The sequence below is a fragment of the Acinonyx jubatus genome, chromosome E4 (assembly GCF_027475565.1).
Source record: "Acinonyx jubatus isolate Ajub_Pintada_27869175 chromosome E4, VMU_Ajub_asm_v1.0, whole genome shotgun sequence".
NCBI classification, from domain to species: domain Eukaryota; kingdom Metazoa; phylum Chordata; class Mammalia; order Carnivora; family Felidae; genus Acinonyx; species Acinonyx jubatus.
The window spans coordinates 14,668,681-14,684,818 of NC_069395.1; the positions used below are offsets into that span (position 1 = coordinate 14,668,681).

Here is a 16,138-nt window from a genome sequence, read left to right on the forward strand (position 1 = left end):
GTGCAAAATTGATGGCTCTTGGTGGTGTCCACGTGCTGATAGCCTGGCACTGAAGCAGCGCTAGGAAAGATCTGGGGCTCTGTTTGAAACGCTGCGGGAAGTTGAAAATGATCGACAACAGGCGTTGTTGAGCAAACAAGAAGTATTTGTAGAAGAATGATATTTCTAGATACACTAAAAGAAACCTTCCCTTTTAAGCCAATTTTGCTATTTCACACAGCTCTCAGGATCCTCTCAGAAGGTGGTATAATGACACTTAACCAAAATTCCAGCTGTGGTTGCTGCTGAGAATAAATTGCGTGGTTGTGCGACGGTTGTTACCACCACCCTTTCTGGCGAGGACATCAGAGGAAGGCACCATGGGGAGTAAGAACAAATCCAGGGCTTTGACCTGAGCGGGGAAGATTCAGGACCACACTCAGATCCCCGACCATGACCACACAACTCATTCATCATGGCAAAGTTTATGATGGATCCCGGCGTTGGAGGCTGTGGCTTCCCCCTTTCCATGCAGCCTTTTGTGAAATATGGGCAATTAGCTACGAGGGCCACTGTCTCTTCCCCACTGAGTCTTGAACCTTGGGGCCAGCACTGAGGGGGCAAACAAATCACAATTTGCTGAAGAGCTCACCGAAAGTCTCATGTGAAAGCAGACACGGGTTTGAGAGAACAAGGTTCGGAGTCCAAAGCCAGCATCTCGAAACTTTCTGATTGTGGTATATAATTTGCCACTCAAAGCCCAAATAGTGTGTGCGTGTGGGAGGGGGTGCATGAGTTGGTTGAGCAGATAATTACTCAATTGCCCTAGCTGTTTTGTTGCTGATATTTTGATTGCTTTGATGCAGAATGCAATGCAATATTGTAAGGTGAAGAGCGGCCAAAACATTGAGGATGGATGTTTCTTTGCAAGTGAAAGAAAAAGAGAGGAAAAATAAAATTGTGGAATCTCTCTCTCTATATATACACAAGCAGAATGATTATGTGTGTGTGTGTGTGTGTGTGTGTGTGTATACACACACACATATATATTTCTTACAAAGTATTTAATGGGAAGTGTCAGAAAAACCTATAATAATTTAGCATGTTTAATGTAAGCTTTTATTCCTAGGTGTATACACACACACACACACACACACACACACACACGTACATACCTGGGAAATATAGTGAGTGATACATGGCTTCATTATACCCATTATTACACCACCCCACATGGTAATTAAATGTGGGATTCTAGGGCAATACAAGATGAGAGTTACACTATTTTGGTGCTGTTTTTATCTTTCATTTCTATTGAAAAATACTAAATTAGTAGCATTTTATGATTCCTGATTTAGCTCTTTTAATAAGAAGCAGAAGCTAAAAACAGCCCAACCAAGCAGTTGAAGTCTTATCACAAGCCAGTAAGATCAATAGCTAAAAAAAGTATGAAAAGTTTTTGAGTGACAGCTTAAAAATGGAAAATTTAAATATATATCGCTGCCTTCTGCTCCATTGTGTAATGCATAAAGCCCATTTTGGCAGTATGTTTTTAAGCAGTCAAGAAAGTGATTTATTATTATCACTGGATTTGTGTTTATGTTCCATGCTGTAAACTATGCTTATAGCAATATATCTGTATTAAGGCATTAATACTAGGAGTGCTGCCTAAGCTTAACATTACTAATATTGTTCAAAGTGTAGTTTATCGGGCTATAAATAGTAACATCAGTATTGACACTTGCTGCATCATCTAAGTGCCTGGGTAACGGTGTCTGATGCTAAATGACCATGCTGCTGACAGTATATAAAACATAAATAGTGACTACGAGTGATATTTCATGGCTACTGCTGGTGTTTCTACTCTCCTTGGGTCTGCAGATAAGGAGATCTATGTGTGCCAAGACCTCGTGAGATTTCCCCCGTGTTTGTTAGAGGGATATGCTTAGAGGAAATCACATCTTGATTTTACACTTTCTTGTTTCACATGACCACTAATTTTATGTCACACGTACAAATAAATAGTCATTGTTCACAATAATGGAAGGGTAGTTAGCAAATCAGGCATCAAGTTTGGTGTAACCCACGTTCACGCTGGGTCTTTATCTTGATATGAAGCTGGTTGTCGTTTAGTCTTTCGTGGAACAAGTTTTAACTTGTTTAACAAGCAGCATTTGGGCGGCTATAACAAAATACCATAAAGTGGGTAGCTTATACATAACAGAAACTGATTTCTCACAGCTTTGGAGGGTGGGGATTCCAAGGTCATGTTGCCAGTAGAGTGGCTGTCTGGTGAGGTCTCCTTCCTAGATAAGCTTTCTTTTTGCTATAACCGCACAGAGCAGGAGGGACAAGTGGTCTCTCTTGGGCCTGTCTTGGAAGGGACCCAAGCCCACCAGGATGGGTTAACCCTCATGACAAATCACCTCCCAAAGCCCCCACTTCCAAACTACCATAACGTTGTGCATTATGATTCAACCTAAGAATCTGGGGAGGGCACAAACATTCAATCCATAACAACTACTCTGTGGTGGCCACGTTGTCCATGGACAAGTATATGTTCTAAGTGTGATTTCTTTTGTTGAAAATCAAGTCAGTATATCAAGTCTGTTTGAATTTCACCAGATAACTCTCCTTTGTTAAAAGCTATAAGCAGTGGAACGACTCTTTCTTGAAAAGTTGCCTTCAGGAGGCAAACAGTCACGTAAACCATGAATATGCTAGTATGTCAAGGTGCTTTAACTTCACTTTGGAAAGGCTAATGGCATGTGCTAAATTCAGCTTTGGGTTCATTAGAGTTGGAAGAGAATACTCCTATCTAGTAATTCATTCCTTCACGTATTCACCATACTTTTATGGCGCGCCAGCTGTGGGCTAGAAACCACGTGGCTCCCTGTAGAATTAACAATAAATGGAACATATCCCTTATCCTAAAGATGTGGTCAAATGATACCACATTTTGCTGAGGTAATCCAAAGGAATTATGAAAAAGTAATTTTTTTTTACCCCAAAACTCATAAAAGTGGTGAATTACATTCATGAAATGATAGTAATCAAACACATTTTTGTTAGCTTGTAATTTCTTGCTAGTTTGTTATAGAATATGATAGAGGCAAGCTCATTGAGATGCTAAGATATTCACGTACTGCCTTTTTCACCTCAAATCTCTTATTTTTGGGAGCTGATTGGATGGTGACAAGAATGATACTGGTTTGGGTAGCCCATAAATGATAGACAGCTTATGATGTAAGATATTAATACTAGATGTGCCAACTTGGCTTATCATCATTAATCTTATTAAAAATGAAGTGAAGCAAGCATTGCCTGCCTTCTTTCCATTGAAAGAAGGGAAGTGCCAGAGTAGGTGGTGAGCCAGGAGAAGGGGATTTCCTCATCCAGAAAACCAAGAAATACACACTCATCTTTACAAAGCCATAAAAATGTGTGCTTTGATGAAAACTTTCATTCTCCCTTAAGGAACCTTCAGTGTTATTTGGCTTACTTTGCAGTAAATAAATGTGCATCCTTTATTTGGGTGCAGATAGTGGCTGTGTGGTGGATGGACAGGAAACAAAGAATAGAGGAGTCCCTAAGAACGTTTGCTTTCTCTTTTTTTCATCCACATTCAGAAGGAAGGAGCAGGAGGTCCATGTGGCTGGGCAAAATAGCACAGTTCAAGAAGCCAGGAGAAACAGAAAACATTAAAATCTAGAGCTCCAAGATGGCGAAGGCGTTGGGAAGGCAGGGTGCTCTGGTTCTTTTCTAGCTGGTTCACCGACAGCTTCCAGAACAGCGTTGCGTTCATGGTAGACACCTTTCTCCCCCCAAATCTGTCAGAGTTCCATAAAGAACTCAAAGCACATTAAGCATATGTTATTGTTTCTTGGGCCCTAAATACATCCTTGTAAAAGTGTACGAAGTGATGGCAGAGTGAAGGCTGGCAGCCCAGGGACCTATGAATCCAGCGTTTTTTCATTAATTCCTCATTGCCTCCTTTGTTCGTTGAAATATTCAGCTTTGGTCTAAAAAACAGCTAAAAACCTTATGCAAAGAGCTTGTAAACAAACACCCACTTGAACCATCTGGTCTTGTAACACATACAAGTGATTAAGCTTCAGAGCTATGATTGTTAAATTTTTAAAAACACAACAATCCCAAACACCCCCAAATAGACTCCTTATACAAGTTTATAGGGAGGAAAACATGTGAAGCTTTATGTAGTAAATAATTCGGAGAGATTAAACCATCTTTTTATTTCCCTACTTCACTCCCTCCCTTTCTTCATATCATGAGTGTGATTGAATGAGAAAGGCTTGAGACACAAATATATACACTAAAAATACATTTAAAATGCTACTATACTGAGGCTACATGGTCAACAACTTGGAACAGTTGCTTATCTTTACCTTCATTATTATTTTTGCCCTTGCCGGAAAAATCTATGTGCTGGAATGTATGTATGTGCAGGTGCACTCAAGGGGGTGTCTTAGTTCCTTCTAGAATATATTAAGCAATCCAGGCTATTTGCAAACAATGAATTAATACTTTTTGCCCATAATGACTGAAGAAAGTCAGGTCAGGGGGAAATTAAATATGTTAAGAGCTCTCATTTTAATTGTATAATATCAATACTGTCTTTATAATTTTCTTGACAAGTTGTAGGGCCTATGGATTGAATTCTTCATCTATTTCCAGCATGGAAATGATTCTAAATTGCAACATTTCATTTAGGTGACATCACTACAGTGCAAAAGAATAAGCTGCCCACGGTACCACAAGCATATGGAATAACAGCGTTCTAGCTGATGACAGTTGAAAGGAACAACACAGAGAACCAAAAACTGTCAAGTGACATAAAAACTCTAAGTGAGAAATCAGTAACATAGCATGTCTCCCATTTCTGTCTTTTCAATCTTGACCAGCCTTCATCCCCCGATTTATTGTGTCAGCTGGAAGGAGGAAAAACAGCAGTTGAAAGAAGACACAGAGTGTTTAGTTATGGCATTGGTGATCGGTGTGTCAAACAAACCACCAAATATTAAATGGTTTAAACATCAGCCCCTAAAATCCACAGTGGGTGTTCCTAATTGGGGTGAGTCTCTTTCATGTGGTGACTTGAAGGCTGAACTCCTTCTGTCCTGTTGCTCTCTGATTTTAATAAATAGCATCCAAGGTTGCTCACATCATCTGCAAAAGCCTGTGAAAAGGGAAATGCTACAGAATATTGTGTGTGGGAGGGTTTTATGGACCACCTGGAGGGAAGCTTCTGTCACTTCAGCTCTATTTGCATGGAGGAAGGCTCAGTCACATGACCTCACCTAACTGCAGGGGCGGCTGGTGGTCTCGCCATGTGGCAGGAACAAGAGAAGATGAGTTTGGTGAACTGCTGACTGGTCTCCACCATAAGAGGAAACGGGGAGGAAAAGATGGGTGCTGATACAGCACACTCTCTAGTATTTTTCATTTGGTAAGAAGGAAACAAATTAAAGTCCTTGTCAGTGATGGGGTCATCCGTCTCTCTGGAGGGTGAAAAAAACCCACCTGATTTGTAATGTCTGCTGATTTCCATGGTGCAGATACCTCCATGATGGCTGATTTTAAGCTACCAACATGAAGTCACTCAACGTAGATCTGGGAAGAGATACACAGAGTCGGTTCTAACAGGCTAGAACAAGCCGCTCTAGCACTACATTTTACGAATCAATTCTGAGGAGACACATCTGACGCAGCCCATTTGTGAGCAGGTAGTCAATGTGCCTTTTCCCTTTTGTATCCGACCCAAGGAAGATTCACTTCAGAATGGATTCTTTATCTCTTTAGAATTTATTTATTTATTTATTTATTTATTTATTTATTTATTTATTTATTTATTTGAGAGAGAGCATGCACACGTGCAAGCAGGGGAGAGGGGCAGAGGGAGAGAGCGAGAGAATCCCAAGCAGATTCCTTGCTGAGCACAGAGACTGGCTTGGGGCTCGATCTCACCACCCTGGGATCATGACCTGAGCTGAAATCAAGAGTCAGACATTCAACGGACTGAGCCACCCAGGTGCCCAGAACTCTTTATCATTTAAAAAACCATTACTGTCTGGGTGATATGAGGAATTGTTGAATCACACTATATTGTACACCTGAAACTAATACAACACTATATTGACTAACTGAATTAAAATAAACACTTCCCAAAATTTTTTTTTAATTTAAAACTGTCAACGTGATATGTTGATACCAACAACAGATTGGGGTGTATAGTTTTTGAGTCGGAGAAAAATAGCTCCAAGGTCACAATATGTCAAGGCTGCCCATCTGTACTGAATCCTGGGTCACTCTCGGGCAAAATTTAAAGCTTCTAGAGCAAGTTTCCGAGGAGTGTACCAAGAAGTAGGATGTCACTTCTGGAATTTCATATGATCGTTCCCGTAAATGTTTTCCCGAAAGAGGGAAGGATTTGGAGATGGAATGGATAATGGTGATGAGAGCAAGGAGATGCCAAGGATGATTCCTTTGTTTCTGTCTGTACAGTGAGTTGGATGGTGGTATCAGTCTCTGTGGAGAAGCAAAGAAGTGATGTGAGCTAGTCTATGTTTAAAAACAACAACTCAAATTCGAATAGATCCTCAGATCTCAATTGGTGAATTAATTGTTATTAATAGACCAATGGCTGTATAGTCTTCTAAAATCTTCACGATTCCTTGTCTACCTTTTTTTCAAAGAATCAGGCCATGCAATGATCAGTTTGATTCATTTTTACCGTTCTGCTTGATCCATGCAGGTGTGGCACTCTTGAATCAAAGTGCAGTGGTCCCCATGGGGAACCACAGCCTGTGATGTACTAGGCTTCAGCCCTGTGGTTTTACTGTGCTTGGTTTTGTTTTCAAGTGTTAGCATTTTTCAAGTGTTAAAGACATAGCACCTCTTGAGCTAATGGTGTGGTCTGAGTCTACACGGCAGAGGCTCAGGGTTTCGTATTAGGTGCTTGTCGCTGATGCCCTTTGTAACCCTCCAAATTGACCAAAGCAAGATTCCAGTCTGTACTTTCTGTTTGGAACACAAGGTGAGGCAGATCAGAACCTAAAAATGAATTAAATCTGTAATGCATTGGTTATAGTCTGTTACTGGTTTGTTTGAGGCAGGTTGCTATTTTTGGAAAGTACTGAAACTGATAATGACAGACTCAAGTACTGAGGTTTCTCAAAAAGTTAATCCATTTACTTAGTAAATAATGCACTGTTCTGGGGAACAACTCTCCTCCTCCCATATTTTTTAATGATGGTGAAAAGTCAGTTGCTCTGAAAACTAACTTTCTTCATGCCAACCTGCCCTATTGTTTTTTGTTTCTTTTTTTCCTTAGCTGTGGTCTGCCAAAAAAAACAGAACTAGGGCTTGGCACACCAGTTTTGATCAGACCAACCATCAGAATCATAATGTCCTAAGTACAAAGCTCACTAATTGAATTTCATTCACTGGACTGAAATATAGCAGCAAAGACAGAGAACACTGTCGGCCGTTTTTTATGAGGTTCGGAGTCTAAAGTCATTTTAAAAATTGGGTGATGCAATTTCTTGTATCTTTCATTTAAAATGCTACTTGGTAAACAGTGTTTCAGATTAGTGTCTTTGTAATTTAAATGAAGACAATACATCAAGCTGAATCTGAAAGGAAAGTTTAGGAAAGGATTCATTCCTCTTTTTGTGTGATCTACTGTAGAAAATAATAAATAAATAGGTAGGAGAGAGGGAAAGAAAAAAAAAAGGTTTGAGGATTTTAACAGACAAAACTGAACTATTTTTAAAACAGAGTTAGTCCCAGTAGCTAAATCTTTGTTTTCTTCAAGCAGACTAATACATTCTGCCTAATTCATTTTTTATTTTCTCTTGGGGTCTGCTTGCAGATTTGCCTCAACAAAGGAAGCATCGTGTTACATCTTTTAAATAATTGATGGCTCTTGGTCCAAGCCAGCTTGAAGGAAATTCTGAAAATAGGTACTGATTGAGCAAATGCCTCCTTCCTTCTCCCCATTCCCTTCTTGAATACTCTGTACTCCTCTCTTCCCTCCCCCATTTGCTTCTTTGCCTCCTTCTTGACTGACCAGTAGAGGATGATGATATCATTTGGACTTAGGCTTTATCTAAGCCTACGATACCACTTGGTATCCCTCATCTGTTTCATATCATTCTATATACTTTATTAAAGATGGGGGAACTGTTAATTATAAGCTGACTGATGTAAATGACGAGTTCTTGATTATTCACTAGCAACGTTATGTCATAATCCCCACCAGAGATGGTTTGTTGGGACTACAGACAGTTACACTTAGAGCTTGTTCTTTTAAATTCAAAGGATGCTGTCTCCAAGGGTCAAGTTACCCTGGAAGCCGGGTCGGCTGGACTGTGGCCTTGCCAACTCCAGCTGTTCCTGCAAGTTCAAATACTGTGAGCTGACCTGTGTTTCCCCGCCAAGAAAGAGAAAGAGATTTCCATCTTATTTCACTGTTGAGTCATTAGCGGTTGTCTACAACTTGGAAAAACCATCCCTGCTTTAAGGCAGGGGTAGTCAGTAGGAACTTGGGCTGGTCCACCATGAACCTGGCTTCTGGTCATGACTTTGTAAGTCACTTTGAGTTCCAGAGCCTCTCTTTCCTTTCCTTACTGATGAAATGCAGGCTTTGGAATGGCTTATCTCCAACATCTAGCCAGCAATGATGTTCTTGTGTCTTCCAGAGAGGAAGTCGATTTCATTAATGCATTCCGGGTTTGAGTGAATGGACTATGTGCTCGCTCACAGTTAACCTTCATCTTTCTTCACATTGTTTTTCTTTTCTTTTAGTCTATCACTTCTTCTCTTCTGCTGCTTATCCCCTTTCCTTTCCCTTCCAGACTTTCCACATTTCTGTTTTCAGAGTGGAAGGAAAATGGTTGGCAAGGTGTTAAAGTGGAGGATCCTGGCCACTTATTTTCTTTCAATCTTGCCATCACTTACAGAAACTTTCACCTCCAGAAATTGCATCCTAAGGTATCCAATATTATTGAATTTGGGAAGACTAGCTATAAAGTGGAAACTACTGGGATATCTAAATCTAGAATTCTAAGTTGGAGCTCAGTTTAACTGGGGGAAAGCTTTCCATCGTATCCATCACTGAAACAGCTGTATCTAAATTGATGGATTATCGTCTACTCTTAAAGTGGTATCAGTGTCTGACCTACTCTCGTTTCCAGGGGACATTTTAAAATATCACATTGCTTACATTTTTCCATTTTTCTCTTATTATAGCAAGCTTGGTCAGGATGGGGAGCTGAAGCCATCTTTGCTCCAAATCTTCCCACTAATGAATAGCTCGTTTGAATATCCTGTGCCTGCCTAGGAAGATCTCTTCTGATTGCCTTTATTGAAATCTTGGAAAAAAGCTTCAAATAATCAAACCTATTTAGAACCACACAAACAACATATGGCAGGGAATATAGAAAGTTGAGGAATTTCTTCTGTTCATCTTCTCTCTGACTGTCTTCTAAAGTTATATTCAGAAGGATTAAAGGAACTATTTGTGTTCTCCCTCTTAAAAACCAATGCTATCCATCCTTTTTGAGAATATATGATGCATACATAGGCTTTTGTATCTGCATGTAAATAGATTACAGGTAACTCCTAGCGGTAAGATGTACTCCTAAGGTTTTGGAATTCAAAATGTGCTTTTCTCCAAGGATACCTGTGCTGTTAATAGTTGGGTTCTACGATAGTGCTATCACTTTCAGGAGCATTATGTGCTAAATGGCTTCTCTTTTTATTGGAATGTGCATTCTTAGTGCCATGTGGGGACCCAAAGAATAGATCTTTCTCACTCTGAAGGTAGAGAGGTTTTTCCCCATCTTTAGGGAGCTGATTGTAACACCCTGGAGGCTGCTGATGCTGAGGATGGGGGGGGGGGTGCAAATCCTATTGCCTTGGGGGTCAGTGACTTTGACTTTGAGTGAAGGGATACTGGTAATTCAGTTCTCTGGATTTGCTCTAAAAAATATCTTCTGGGATAGGTAAGGGAATCCAGATGCTTCCGCCCCTAGCCCCGTGCTGTGCAACCATGGTGGGATAGCACTGTTCACACTGTAATCTATGTGCAACAATGCCCCCAGAAGGTTCATAAGATGCAAAAGCCACTTGAGTGTATCTGGTAGTTTTTAACACTAGAATTATTTTTTTTGTCAGTTCAAGTTGTTCAATCTCAATACTTAATTGGGTAGAGGCAGTTCCTAGTCTACACAATAATACTGTCCCTGTGTACATTTTAAAACTGGTTGTTTAGGGGCGCCTGGGTGGCTCAGTCGGTTGAGCGTCCGACTTCGGCTCCGGTCATGATCTCACGGTCCGTGAGTTCGAGCCCCGCGTCAGGCTCTGTGCTGACCGCTCAGAGCCTGGAGCCTGTTTCAGATTCTGTGTCTCCCTCTCTCTCTGACCCTCCCCCGTTCATGCTCTGGCTCTGTCTGTCTCAAAAATAAATAAACATTAAAAAAAATTTAAAACTGGTTGTTTATACTTCAGAATATTTCCCAAATAGGAAAATTTACGTAGCTAGTGATGAGTTTCTAGATTAACCACAAAAAAAATTTCTCAATCATACTATAACTGAACTTCTAAAGGTTTACAGCAGTTTTGTTTTCTGTTCTTCAGTAAATCATCTACTGTATTGAATAAGAAATCTTCCACCTGGATTGGTTGTCACCATTTAAAACAGAAGTAATCTGGGGAAATTTATATTGCATTTTGTAGTAAGAAGAGATCATTGAGGTAATGGTAACAAATTCCCATACCCTTCCAGTGCCCATCTGTCTTCCCTCACTCAGGATCCCTGAATGGCACAGAATACAAAGTGGAGCCTGAGATGTCTTCTAGCAAAAATATGCAGATGGTGAAATTGGGGGAGAGTGGTCAAAGATCTAGATTCTAATTCATCCTTCCCCCCACCTTCTGAGTATTCCAAAATAACAAGATCCCAGTGGCCTGTAGGACAACTGGTTCATGTACCTTTGGTCCCAGAAGACTCCAGATTCTTTAGGGATTATCGAAGCACGATGCATCCATCCATCTTTTCTCTCCTTGCAGGAACTTCTAAGTGTCCTGTGCATAACTGAAAGGGAGTTTAGTAACTAAGGTAGTAATTCTTCCTCCCCAAGACTCTGAGAGCAAGATCCCACTGCCCCCCTGATGTGGGCTGCCTCCTGTGTGTATGGGAGATCCCAAATAACATGATCCTGACTTGAATGCCTCTGATCAGAGATAAAGCTCTATGCGTGGGATCAAAAGGACAGCTCATTCCAAAAACTGTTATCATAACGTGCACATTATTTTGAATTTTCATTAATTTCAGCGATGGGCTTTGGCAAGGTGTAGATTCTAATGTTAACTTGAAATCACAGCCATGTTGGTCATGACCATTGGCAACATCACACAGACAGCAACTTCTTACCTGATGAAATCAGCACCTGAAGGACTTTTGACTCTTCAAATCCTCCTTTTGTAAGACGTACCATATTTTATTGCGCTTTGCTTTATCACACTTGCAGATACTGTGTTTCTTTACGGATTGAAGGTTTGTGGCAACCCTGCATCAAGCAAGTCTACTAATGGCATTTATTTTCCCAAAGTGTTTACTCATTTAATGTCCCTATGTCACACTCAGAACATTCTAGGGCCCTTAAGAATTATGTTAGTCTATCTTTTGGGATGAGCACTGGGTGTTGTATGGAAACCAATTTGACAATAAATTCCATATATCAAAAAAAACACTAGGGATAATGTAATTAAAAAAAATTATGTTAGTCTAGTTTGCCTCTGCTCTATACATGGAATTGTAAAGCCTGGATGACAGCCTATCTTTTTGCAGCCTGGTTTACTGAATATTTTAAGCCCACTGTTGTGACCTGCTCAGAAAAGAAGATTCACTTCAAAATATGACTGCTTATTGACAATGCACCTGGTCACCCAAGAGCTCTGATGGAGATGTACAAGACCAATGTTGTTTTCATGCCGGCTATCACAACATCCAGTCTGCAGCCTATAGATCAAGGGAGTAATTTTGACTTTCAATTGTTATCATTTAAGAAATACATTTGCTAAGGCTATAGCTGCCATAGATAATGATTCCTCTGATTGACCTGGCAAAATAAATTGAAACCTTCTGGAACAGATTCACCATTCTAGATGCCATTAAGAACATGTGTGATTCATGGGAAAAGGTCAAAACATCAACATTAACACATATTTGGAAGAAGGTGATTCCAGCCTTCATGGATGACTTTGAGGAGTTCAAGACTTCAGGGGAGGAAGTAAACGCAGATGTGGTAGAAATAGCAAGGGAATTAGAAGTGGAGCCTGTAGATATAACTGAATTGTGCAATCTCATGATAAAACGTTAATGGATGATGAGTGTCTGAGCAAAGAAGGTGGTTTCTTGAGATGGAACCTACTCCTGGTGAAGATGCTGTAGATGCTATTAAGATTGTTGAAATGACAGCAAAGGACTTAAAAAATTACATAAGCTTAGTTGGTAAATAAAGCGTGGCAGGGTTTGGGAGGTTTGACTCCTATTTTGAAAGAAGTTCTACTATGGGTAAAATGCTACCGAACAGCGTCAGGTGCTACAGCGAAATCGTTTGCGAAGCAAGAGTCACTTGATGAGTCAGACTTCATGGTCTTAGTTTAAGCAATTGTCAGAGCCACCCAAGCCTTCAGCAACCACCACCCTGATCAATCAGCAGCCATCAACATTGAGGCAAGACCTTCTACCACAAAGAAATTACGTGTCACTAAAAGCTGAGATGATGGTTAGCATTTTTAGCAATGAAGTATTTTTAAAATAGGGTATGGACATCGTTTTTGAGACATAATGCTATTGTGCCCTTAGTAGACTGCATATAGTGTAAACATAACTTTTATATGCACTGGGAAACGAAAAAATTCATTTGACTTGCTCCATTTCAAGTCTTGCTTTATTTTCACAGTTTGGAACCCACCTGCAGTGTCTCCAAGGTTTGCCCGCACTTCTTGAATTGTAAGCTTTAAAAAGAAAACAAAACAAAACAAAACAATAACAAAAAACTAACAACCTACGTTGGTTCCCCTCAGGCTTCTTACCTTGTAGTGTTAGTTGGATGGGTTCTCGCCTCATTTTTCCTTAGACTTAAACAAATTTTAACAGGACTTCTGTGTTCGCAGTCCCAGGAAATAAATAAGGTTGAATTCTCACATCGGAGTCATCTTGCTTCTTTCTCATTCATTGAGTATACTGGAAACATCTTCTGTTTTTATTTGCAAAGCACCTTTCCTTCCCGATTCTGGACCCTGTCAAATTCCAGTGCACGCAGGAAACCTCCTCGGTGTCTGGGCTTCGCAGATCTTCAGCTCTCATTGTCTGCAAGACTTTATTTACAAACTACCCCCTTTGTCTTCCAGTAGTCAAGTTGTCCTCTTCAGCATTAAAGCCAATGATCCAAGTTTGATTCCGGTTGCTTTTTGTAGTCCAGGGAATTGAGGTGAAGCTGGAATTGAAACTTCAACTTGCTTCATTCTCGAGCATTTTATTTTTAACCTCATTCTGTAAAGAAAAGGGCAAAAGCTGTGGGTGTGGCGGTGTCTTAAGTGAATGTGATTTAGAGCTCCTCTGAGAATCTTCTAATCAAAATACAGGCATCTCTTTGAAGCGTTCACTCCCCAAAGTCTACAGTTACCGCATTCGTGCCTCAAGGGGTATAACAGAAGATGGCCTGGTACCACCTGATTAATGAGTTTTCCACATCTTTTCCTTAATGAACTGCACTGGATCCTGTATCCAACAAATTGTTAGAGGCCTTTCAGTTGTCCATTGGTCACACCCTTCTCTTCTGCTTCTCCTTTCCCTGGGTTGCAAGTCCACAGAAGAATTCCCCTGGGTTTCCAAGGGGTCACCTTTTGCTCTGGAGAGTTTTCTTCTAGATGAAAGGGTGTTTTTTTTTTCTAGATGGGAGAGGGGTTCAGTCAGGTCACATGGAATTGCCATGTCTGTACATCAAGATTGGTAGGATATTGATAGTTTCATACGGTTCCACCTAACAACTTCTCCTGATAAACATTCTACCTAAAACAGCATTTTGAAGTGCATGTCTAGCTAAAACCCACTGTGCAGTTTCTTAAAAGAGAAACTTGAAGTATCTTTCCAATGAGGAAACTTGTGTTTCTCTAACCTGCTCCCTTTTCTCTTTGCTGAGGATCAGAGAAATAAGAGACAAAACCCTCATATTTGGAGAAAGTCACATATTTTGAGCTGGATGTGAAATAAGTAGGAAATCCTTTGGTCCCTGTGATAGAATTTTTTTCTGAAAGTTATAAATGGGAGTTATCATGGAAACTGCTTTGAAACCTTAACTAGAGCATTCACTATAAATAAGAGAGGAGCAGAAGATTAATAAATCTGATAAAGCTGAGAAAGAAGAAAACTTGAAATAAGAAATGAGGACTGTACCTCGTTTGAGCATTAATATGGCCCTGAGTACATATATAGGAAAATCAAAGACTTGCTCAAGGCAGAGCATGCGAAGCCATAGCTATTAATGTGTGCTTAACTCTATTGCCTGGGAGATTTTATTAAATGCAGCGGCCAAGGAAATTGACCTCACTTTTTTTTTTTTCCTTTTTTGGGTTGGATCCTTGCTCACGTCACGTAAATGAATAGAGCTGACAATTTACTGGCTCATCAATGAAACAATATTAAATTATGAAGATGTAAGGAAAAAATCCTACGCTAACATTGTTGCAGTTTGAAAGGTAAGCTGTCCCCTACAAGAGTAGGAGATATTAATGTTCATTTAAAAACCTATATAACATAATGCCAGGTGATACACATTATAGGGTTAAGTGGCCTCTTGATACCTTTGATTCACTGCTGTTCTGGCATGTATCTCATTAGCAACGTACATGAAGAGGCTCCCATGTTTTTTCTTGTTCTGTCTTTTCAAACGCAAAAACGCCATTGCTCACGCTTTTAGAGTGTTTTATTTTATGGGATATTCTGACAAGTTGGGCTCTACTGAATGTGTGTTACAGTGATCGTGGGGTTCCTTTTCAGAGGTTTTGCCCTTGTTTTTATTGGTTCACCATACTGACCATGAAACATAGCTGTCAGAGCCAGACTGTTTCTTAATTCTTGTCTTTCGGGGATGCAGAAGAAACAAAGTATTATTTTTCTTGCTGTCTTGTCCCTTGCTTAAGGTTGGAAGCCTCTTCCTAATCCTATCTTCTGTGAACTTATTAAAAGGACTTGGTATCCCGTCTCTTACCAATCAAATACCTAGTTCTTCCCAAGTATACCTAGATATTAAGTCTTTACTTCACTTTTGAAAGAAAATCATCCTGCTGTTCTTGGCCACCATCGTTACTCAGTTGGTCATGGACCCAGGCTCGTCTCTTGAGTTTAGAGCCCCGTTGTAATGACTGCCTGACAGGATCCGAATGTGGAGAGGTCCTTTTTGTGGAAATAGTTCCTGCTTCCCTCTGACCCTCAAATGGGCTTACAACTCAGGAAAGGTGACAAACCACTGCCCTAAGCAGTTAGCTCTTCCGAGGCAGTATCAGTAATTTATTTGTCACCCCCAGTACCTGCTGCAGGGTCTGGTGCAGAGTGGGTGTGCAAGAAATTCGTGCACACTAGCTGACGATGATGCCTCTCTGTCCTGCTCGGTGCTGACCCCTCTGCAGCGAGTCAGATTTTCTGAACAGCATTCAGCAGATTTCTGCTTCAATGTGGAAAATGGCACTTTAGAAGTCGAATTACCTTTTTCATGGCACCCAAGTTGCTTAATTTGCAAAATGAGAATAATTTAGGCAATGGGAGAATATGTTTCCATGTGTGAGTAGATTGAAATGAGTTTGGTGTTCTGTCTGCTCCTTTAGCTCAAACTATCGTAAAATGGAGTTCTGGCCAAAAATCATTCAGTTATATGATTCTGGGATATCATCTGTGTTTTGTGTAACATCAGTTTAGTTTTAATTATTGGTGATACTTAAATCTGTGCTTCTTGTAAACTGAAGGTATGCCCTACCTTAAGAAACCAGAATGTGCTGCAAATTTCATGCTTCCTATGCCTTTGCATGAAGGGACACTTATTTGCACTCTATAAATAACTTGGCTTTATAAAAT

The 16,138-nt window shown here is 40.2% G+C and overlaps 1 protein-coding gene across 9 annotated transcripts in view; it reads left to right on the forward strand.

The window, feature by feature from the left end:
- ESRRG (estrogen related receptor gamma) overlaps nucleotides 1-16,138 on the forward strand; it is a 624,471-nt gene that overhangs the window by 172,326 nt on the left and 436,007 nt on the right. For 7 of the 9 annotated variants that reach the window (XM_027074972.2, XM_027074974.2, XM_027074970.2 and 4 more), the window contains one exon: nucleotides 14,675-14,766. The exons of 1 other annotated variant lie outside the window; for it this stretch is intronic. The gene's annotated coding sequence lies outside the window, so the exon portion shown is untranslated. Of the gene's footprint in view, nucleotides 1-7,870; nucleotides 7,962-14,674; nucleotides 14,767-16,138 lie in introns of all 9 variants that reach the window. One more of the 9 variants, XM_053208859.1, reaches the window with a different exon arrangement.